The sequence below is a fragment of the Ascaphus truei genome, unplaced genomic scaffold (genome assembly GCF_040206685.1).
Source record: "Ascaphus truei isolate aAscTru1 unplaced genomic scaffold, aAscTru1.hap1 HAP1_SCAFFOLD_810, whole genome shotgun sequence".
Taxonomy (NCBI): domain Eukaryota; kingdom Metazoa; phylum Chordata; class Amphibia; order Anura; family Ascaphidae; genus Ascaphus; species Ascaphus truei.
Genome location: NW_027457146.1, coordinates 162,272 through 172,417, shown reverse-complemented (window position 1 = coordinate 172,417; position 10,146 = coordinate 162,272). Strand labels below are relative to the sequence as shown.

Sequence of the window (10,146 nt, the reverse complement as noted above, 5' to 3'; positions counted from 1 at the left end):
CTCTCTCCTCACCCAGTTATCCCCCCCTCGTAGCTCTCTCCTCACCCAGTTATCCCCCCCTCGCAGCTCTCTCCTCACCCAGTTATCCCCCCCTCGCAGCTCTCTCCTTACCCAGTTACTCACCCCCCCTCGCAGCTCTCTCGTCACCCAGTTACTCGCCCCCCCCCTCGCAGCTCTCTCCTTACCCAGTTACTCACCCCCCCTCGCAGCTCTCTCCTCACCCAGTTACTCCCCCCCCCCTCGCAGCTCTCTCCTCACCCAGTTGCTCGCCCCCCCCTCGCAGCTCTCTCCTCACCCAGTTACTCCCCGCCCCCTCGTAGCTCTCTCTCACCCAGTGATTTCACCCCCCCCTCGCAGCTCTCACCCAGTGATTTCACCCCCCCCCTCGTAGCTCTCTCTCACCCAGTGATTTCACCCCCCCCCCTCGTAGCTCTCTCTCACCCAGTGATTTCACCCCCCCCCCCTCGCAGCTCTCCTCACCCAGTGATCTGCTGCCCATTTCAGTAGTGTCTCCTCGCTTTTCCGACACAATGCGTCCCGCAAACCCACGTCGGACGCGGGACAGCCGGGAAAACGGGACCCATGTTAACCGGAGGAGGTTTCCGTCAGAAGCGCGAGAACCGCGGTGGATAATTATTATTTTTTACTGCATTATGCGCCGTCGGAAAACGCGGACTACCTGTATTGCTAAAGCATGAGTAACGGGGGTAGGGTATAATGGTTACACAGAACATGTATAACAGGGGGTAGGTATAATGATTACACAGTACATGAATAACAGGGGGTAGGGTATAATGATTACACAGTACATGTATAACAGGGGGTAGGTATAATGATTACACAGTACATGAATAACAGGGGGTAGGGTATAATGATTACACAGTACATGTATAACAGGGAGTAGGGTATAATGATTACACAGTACATGTATAACAGGGGGTAGGTATAATGATTACACAGTACATGTATAACGGGGTAGGTATAATGATTACACAGTACATGTATAACAGGGGGTAGGGTATAATGATTACACGGTACATGAATAACAAGGGGTAGGTATAATGATTACACGGTACATGTATAACAGGGGGTAGGTATAATGATTACACTGTATATGAATTACAGGGGGTAGGGTATAATGGTTACACAGTACATGTTTAACAGGGGGTAGGGTATAATGATTACACAGTACATGTATAACAGGGGGTAGGTATAATGATTACACAGTACATGTATAACAGGGGGTAGGGTATAATGATTACACAGTACATGTATAACAGGGGGGTAGGGTATAATGATTACACAGCACATGTATAACAGGGAGTAGGTATAATGATTACACAGTACATGTATAACAGGGGGTAGGTATAATGATTACACTGTATATGAATTACAGGGGGTAGGGTATAATGATTACACAGTACATGTATAACTGGGGGTAGGGTATAATGATTACACAGTACATGTATAACGGGGTAGGGTATAATGATTACACAGTACATGAATAACGGGGTAGGTATAATGATTACACAGTACATGTATAACAGGGGGTAGGTATAATGATTACACAGTACATGTATAACGGGGTAGGTATAATGATTACACAGTACATGAATAACGGGGTAGGTATAATGATTACACAGTACATGTATAACAGTGGGTAGGGTATAATGATTACACAGTACATGTATAACGGGGTAGGGTATAATGATTACACAGTACATGAATAACAGGGGGTAGGGTATAATGATTACACAGTACATGTATAACGGGGTAGGTATAATGATTACACAGTACATGTATAACGGGGGTAGGGTATAATGATTACACAGTACATGTATAACGGGGGTAGGGTATAATGATTACACAGTACATGTATAACAGGGGGTAGGTATAATGATTACACAGTACATGAATAACAGGGGGTAGGTATAATGATTACACAGTACATGTATAACAGGGGGTAGGGTATAATGATTACACAGTACATGAATAACAAGGGGGTAGGTATAATGATTACACGGTACATGTATAACAGGGGGTAGGTATAATGATTACACAGTACATGTATAACAGGGTAGGTATAATGATTACACAGTACATGTATAACAGGGGGTAGGTATAATGATTACACAGTACATGAATAACAAGGGGTAGGTATAATGATTACACGGTACATGTATAACAGGGGGTAGGGTATAATGATTACACAGTACATGTATAACGGGGGGTAGGGTATAATGATTACACAGTACATGAATAACAGGGGGTAGGTATACTGATTACACAGTACATGTATAACAGGGGGTAGGTATAATGATTACACAGTACATGTATAACAGAGGGTAGGTATAATGATTACACAGTACATGTATAACGGGGGTAGGGTATAATGATTACACAGTACATGAATAACAGGGGGTAGGTATACTGATTACACAGTACATGTATAACAGGGGGTAGGGTATAATGATTACACAGTACATGTATAACAGGGGTAGGTATAATGATTACACAGTACATGAATAACAGGGGGTAGGTATAATGATTACACAGTACATGTATAACAGGGGGTAGGTATAATGATTACACAGTACATGTATAACGGGGGTAGGGTATAATGATTACACAGTACATGTATAACGGGGTAGGGTATAATGATTACACAGTACATGTATAACAGAGGGTAGGTATAATGATTACACAGTACATGTATAACAGGGGGTAGGGTATAATGATTACACAGTACATGAATAACAGGGGGTAGGTATAATGATTACACAGTACATGTATAACAGGGGGTAGGTATAATGATTACACAGTACATGTATAACGGGGGTAGGGTATAATGATTACACAGTACATGTATAACGGGGTAGGGTATAATGATTACACAGTACATGAATAACAGGGGGTAGGTATAATGATTACACAGTACATGAATAACAGGGGGTAGGTATAATGATTACACAGTACATGTATAACAGGGGGTAGGTATAATGATTACACAGTACATGAATAACAGGGGGTAGGGTATAATGATTACACAGTACATGTATAACAGGGGGTAGGGTATAATGATTACACAGTACATGTATAACAGGGGGTAGGTATAATGATTACACAGTACATGTATAACAGGGGGTAGGGTATAATGATTACACAGTACATGTATAACAGGGGGTAGGGTATAATGATTACACAGTACATGTATAACAGGGGGTAGGGTATAATGATTACACAGTACATGTATAACGGGGGGGTCGGTATAATGATTACACAGTACATGAATAAAAGGGGATAGGGTATAATGATTACACAGTACATGTATAACAGAGGGTAGGGAATAATGATTACACAGTACATGAATAACAGGGGGTAGGGTATAATGATTACACAGTACGTGTATAACAGGGGTAGGGTATAATGGTTACACAGTACATGTATAACGGGGGGGTAGGTATAATGGTTACACAGTACATGTATAACAGGGGGTAGGTATAATGATTACACAGTACATGTTTAACAGAGGGTAGGTATAATGATTACACAGTACATGTATAACAGGGGGTAGGGAATAATGATTACACAGTAGATGTATAACGGGGTAGGTATAATGATTACACAGTACATGTATAACAGGGGGTAGGGTATAATGATTACACAGTACATGAATAACGGGGGTAGGGTATAATGATTACACGGTACATGTATAACGGGGGGTAGGGTATAATGATTACACAGTACATGTATAACAGGGGGTAGGGTATAATGATTACACAGTACATGTATAACGGGGGGTAGGGTATAATGATTACACAGTACATGAATAACGGGGGGTAGGTATAATGATTACACGGCACATGTATAACAGGGGGTAGGGTATAATGATTACACAGTACATGAATAACAGGGGGTAGGGTATAATGATTACACAGTACATGAATAACGGGGTAGGTATAATGGTTACACAGTACATGAATAACAGGGGGTAGGTATAATGATTACACAGTGCATGAATAACAGGGGGTAGGTATAATGATTACACAGTACATGAATAACAGGGGGTAGGTATAATGATTACACAGTACATGTATAACGGGGTAGGGTATAATGATTACACAGTACATGTATAACAGGGGGTAGGGTATAATGATTACACAGTACATGTATAACGGGGTAGGGTATAATGATTACACAGTACATGTATAACGGGGTAGGGTATAATGATTACACAGTACATGTATAACAGGGGGTAGGTATAATGATTACACGGTACAAGTATAACAGGGGGTAGGGTATAATGATTACACAGTACATGTATAACGGGGTAGTTATAATGATTACACAGTACATGTATAACAGGGGGTAGGGTATAATGATTACACAGTACATGAATAACAGGGGGGTAGGGTATAATGATTACACGGTACATGTATAACGGGGGGTAGGGTATAATGATTACACAGTACATGTATAACAGGGAGTAGAGTATAATGATTACACAGTACATGTATAACAGGGGGTAGGGTATAATGATTACACAGTACATGAATAACAGGGGGTAGGTATAATGGTTACACAGTACATGTATAACGGGGGGTAGGTATAATGATTACACAGTACATGTATAACAGGGGGTAGGTATAATGATTACACAGTACATGTATAACAGGGGTAGGGTATAATGATTACACAGTACATGAATAACGGGGTAGGGAATAATGATTACACAGTACATGAATAACGGGGTAGGTATAATGGTTACACAGTACATGTATAACGGGGTAGGGTATAATGATTACACAGTACATGTATAACAGGGGGTAGGGTATAATGATTACACAGTACATGAATAACGGGGTAGGTATAATGATTACACAGTACATGTATAACAGGGGGTAGGTATAATGATTACACAGTACATGTATAACAGGGGGTAGGGTATAATGATTACACAGTACATGTATAACAGGGTGTAGGATAGAATGATTACACAGTACATGTATAACAGGGGTAGGTATAATGATTACACAGTACATGTATAACAGGGGGTAGGTATAATGGTTACACAGTACATGGATAACAAGGGGTAGGGTATAATGATTACTCGGTACATGTATAACAGGGAGTAGGGTATAATGATTACACAGTAAATGAATAACGGGGTAGGTATAATGATTACACAGTACATGTATAACAGGTGGTAGGGTATAATGATTACACAGTACATGTATAACAGGGGGTAGGGTATAATGATTACACAGTACATGAATAACAGGGGGTAGGGTATAATGATTACACAGTACATGTATAACAGGGGGTAGGGTATAATGATTACACAGTACATGTATAACAGGGGGTAGGGTATAATGATTACACAGCACATGTATAACAGGGAGTAGGTATAATGATTACACAGTACATGTATAACAGGGGGTAGGTATAATGATTACACTGTATATGAATTACAGGGGGTAGGGTATAATGATTACACAGTACATGTATAACTGGGGGTAGGGTATAATGATTACACAGTACATGTATAACGGGGTAGGGTATAATGATTACACAGTACATGAATAACGGGGTAGGTATAATGATTACACAGTACATGTATAACAGGGGGTAGGTATAATGATTACACAGTACATGTATAACGGGGGTAGGTATAATGATTACACAGTACATGAATAACGGGGTAGGTATAATGATTACACAGTACATGTATAACAGTGGGTAGGGTATAATGATTACACAGTACATGTATAACGGGGTAGGGTATAATGATTACACAGTACATGAATAACAGGGGGTAGGGTATAATGATTACACAGTACATGTATAACGGGGTAGGTATAATGATTACACAGTACATGTATAACGGGGGTAGGGTATAATGATTACACAGTACATGTATAACGGGGGTAGGGTATAATGATTACACAGTACATGTATAACAGGGGGTAGGTATAATGATTACACAGTACATGAATAACAGGGGGTAGGTATAATGATTACACAGTACATGTATAACAGGGGGTAGGGTATAATGATTACACAGTACATGAATAACAAGGGGTAGGTATAATGATTACACGGTACATGTATAACAGGGGGTAGGTATAATGATTACACAGTACATGTATAACAGGGTAGGTATAATGATTACACAGTACATGTATAACAGGGGGTAGGGTATAATGATTACACAGTACATGAATAACAAGGGGTAGGTATAATGATTACACGGTACATGTATAACAGGGGGTAGGGTATAATGATTACACAGTACATGTATAACGGGGGGTAGGGTATAATGATTACACAGTACATGAATAACAGGGGGTAGGTATACTGATTACACAGTACATGTATAACAGGGGGTAGGTATAATGATTACACAGTACATGTATAACAGAGGGTAGGTATAATGATTACACAGTACATGTATAACGGGGTAGGGTATAATGATTACACAGTACATGAATAACAGGGGGTAGGTATACTGATTACACAGTACATGTATAACAGGGGGTAGGGTATAATGATTACACAGTACATGTATAACAGGGGGTAGGTATAATGATTACACAGTACATGAATAACAGGGGGTAGGTATAATGATTACACAGTACATGTATAACAGGGGGTAGGTATAATGATTACACAGTACATGTATAACGGGGGTAGGGTATAATGATTACACAGTACATGTATAACGGGGTAGGGTATAATGATTACACAGTACATGTATAACAGAGGGTAGGTATAATGATTACACAGTACATGTATAACAGGGGGTAGGGTATAATGATTACACAGTACATGAATAACAGGGGGTAGGTATAATGATTACACAGTACATGTATAACAGGGGGTAGGTATAATGATTACACAGTACATGTATAACGGGGGTAGGGTATAATGATTACACAGTACATGTATAACGGGGTAGGGTATAATGATTACACAGTACATGAATAACAGGGGGTAGGTATAATGATTACACAGTACATGAATAACAGGGGGTAGGTATAATGATTACACAGTACATGTATAACAGGGGGTAGGTATAATGATTACACAGTACATGAATAACAGGGGGTAGGGTATAATGATTACACAGTACATGTATAACAGGGGGTAGGGTATAATGATTACACAGTACATGTATAACAGGGGGTAGGTATAATGATTACACAGTACATGTATAACAGGGGGTAGGGTATAATGATTACACAGTACATGTATAACAGGGGGTAGGGTATAATGATTACACAGTACATGTATAACAGGGGGTAGGGTATAATGATTACACAGTACATGTATAACGGGGGGGTCGGTATAATGATTACACAGTACATGAATAAAAGGGGATAGGGTATAATGATTACACAGTACATGTATAACAGAGGGTAGGGAATAATGATTACACAGTACATGAATAACAGGGGGTAGGGTATAATGATTACACAGTACGTGTATAACAGGGGTAGGGTATAATGGTTACACAGTACATGTATAACGGGGGGGTAGGTATAATGGTTACACAGTACATGTATAACAGGGGGTAGGTATAATGATTACACAGTACATGTTTAACAGAGGGTAGGTATAATGATTACACAGTACATGTATAACAGGGGGTAGGGAATAATGATTACACAGTAGATGTATAACGGGGTAGGTATAATGATTACACAGTACATGTATAACAGGGGGTAGGGTATAATGATTACACAGTACATGAATAACGGGGGTAGGGTATAATGATTACACGGTACATGTATAACGGGGGGTAGGGTATAATGATTACACAGTACATGTATAACAGGGGGTAGGGTATAATGATTACACAGTACATGTATAACGGGGGGGTAGGGTATAATGATTACACAGTACATGAATAACGGGGGGTAGGTATAATGATTACACGGCACATGTATAACAGGGGGTAGGGTATAATGATTACACAGTACATGAATAACAGGGGGTAGGGTATAATGATTACACAGTACATGAATAACGGGGTAGGTATAATGGTTACACAGTACATGAATAACAGGGGGTAGGTATAATGATTACACAGTGCATGAATAACAGGGGGTAGGTATAATGATTACACAGTACATGAATAACAGGGGGTAGGTATAATGATTACACAGTACATGTATAACGGGGTAGGGTATAATGATTACACAGTACATGTATAACAGGGGGTAGGGTATAATGATTACACAGTACATGTATAACGGGGTAGGGTATAATGATTACACAGTACATGTATAACGGGGTAGGGTATAATGATTACACAGTACATGTATAACAGGGGGTAGGTATAATGATTACACGGTACAAGTATAACAGGGGGTAGGGTATAATGATTACACAGTACATGTATAACGGGGTAGTTATAATGATTACACAGTACATGTATAACAGGGGGTAGGGTATAATGATTACACAGTACATGAATAACAGGGGGGTAGGGTATAATGATTACACGGTACATGTATAACGGGGGGTAGGGTATAATGATTACACAGTACATGTATAACAGGGAGTAGAGTATAATGATTACACAGTACATGTATAACAGGGGGTAGGGTATAATGATTACACAGTACATGAATAACAGGGGGTAGGTATAATGGTTACACAGTACATGTATAACGGGGGGTAGGTATAATGATTACACAGTACATGTATAACAGGGGGTAGGTATAATGATTACACAGTACATGTATAACAGGGGTAGGGTATAATGATTACACAGTACATGAATAACGGGGTAGGGAATAATGATTACACAGTACATGAATAACGGGGTAGGTATAATGGTTACACAGTACATGTATAACGGGGTAGGGTATAATGATTACACAGTACATGTATAACAGGGGGTAGGGTATAATGATTACACAGTACATGAATAACGGGGTAGGTATAATGATTACACAGTACATGTATAACAGGGGGTAGGTATAATGATTACACAGTACATGTATAACAGGGGGTAGGGTATAATGATTACACAGTACATGTATAACAGGGTGTAGGATAGAATGATTACACAGTACATGTATAACAGGGGTAGGTATAATGATTACACAGTACATGTATAACAGGGGGTAGGTATAATGGTTACACAGTACATGGATAACAAGGGGTAGGGTATAATGATTACACGGTACATGTATAACAGGGAGTAGGGTATAATGATTACACAGTAAATGAATAACGGGGTAGGTATAATGATTACACAGTACATGTATAACAGGTGGTAGGGTATAATGATTACACAGTACATGTATAACAGGGGGTAGGGTATAATGATTACACAGTACATGAATAACAGGGGGTAGGGTATAATGATTACACAGTACATGTATAACAGGGGGTAGGGTATAATGATTACACAGTACATGAATAACGGGGTAGGTATAATGATTACACAGTACATGTATAACAGGGGGTAGGTATAATGATTACACAGTACATGTATAACGGGGGGTAGGTATAATGATTACACAGTACATGTATAACAGGGGGTAGGGTATAATGATTACACAGTACATGAATAACGGGGTAGGTATAATGATTACACAGTACATGTATAACAGGGGGTAGGTATAATGATTACACAGTACATGTATAACAGGGGGTAGGGTATAATGATTACACAGTACATGTATAACAGAGGGTAGGTATAATGATTACACAGTACATGAATAACGGGGTAGGTATAATGATTGCACAGTACATGTATAACGGGGGGTAGGGTATAATGATTACACAGTACATGTATAACAGGGGGTAGGGTATAATGATTACACAGTACATGTATAACAGGGGGTAGGTATAATGATTACACAGTACATGTATAACAGGGGGTAGGGTATAATGATTACACGGTACATGTATAACGGGGTAGGGTATAATGATTACACGGTACATGTATAACAGGGGGTAGGGTATAATGATTACACAGCACATGTATAACAGGGGGTAGGTATAATGATTACACAGTACATGAATAACAGGGGGTAGGTATAATGATTACACAGTACATATATAACAGGGGGTAGGGTATAATGATTACACAGTACATGTATAACAGGGGGTAGGGTATAATGGTTACAC

At 39.5% G+C, this 10,146-nt stretch overlaps 1 long non-coding RNA gene across 1 annotated transcript in view; it reads left to right on the top strand.

Moving 5' to 3' along the window:
- The first annotated feature begins 363 nt into the window (after positions 1–363).
- LOC142486308 (uncharacterized) overlaps positions 364–10,146 on the top strand; it is a 153,378-nt gene continuing 143,595 nt past the window's right edge. The window contains exon 1 of the long non-coding RNA XR_012798895.1: positions 364–625. This is a non-coding gene — a long non-coding RNA (uncharacterized LOC142486308). The remainder of the gene's footprint in view (positions 626–10,146) is intronic.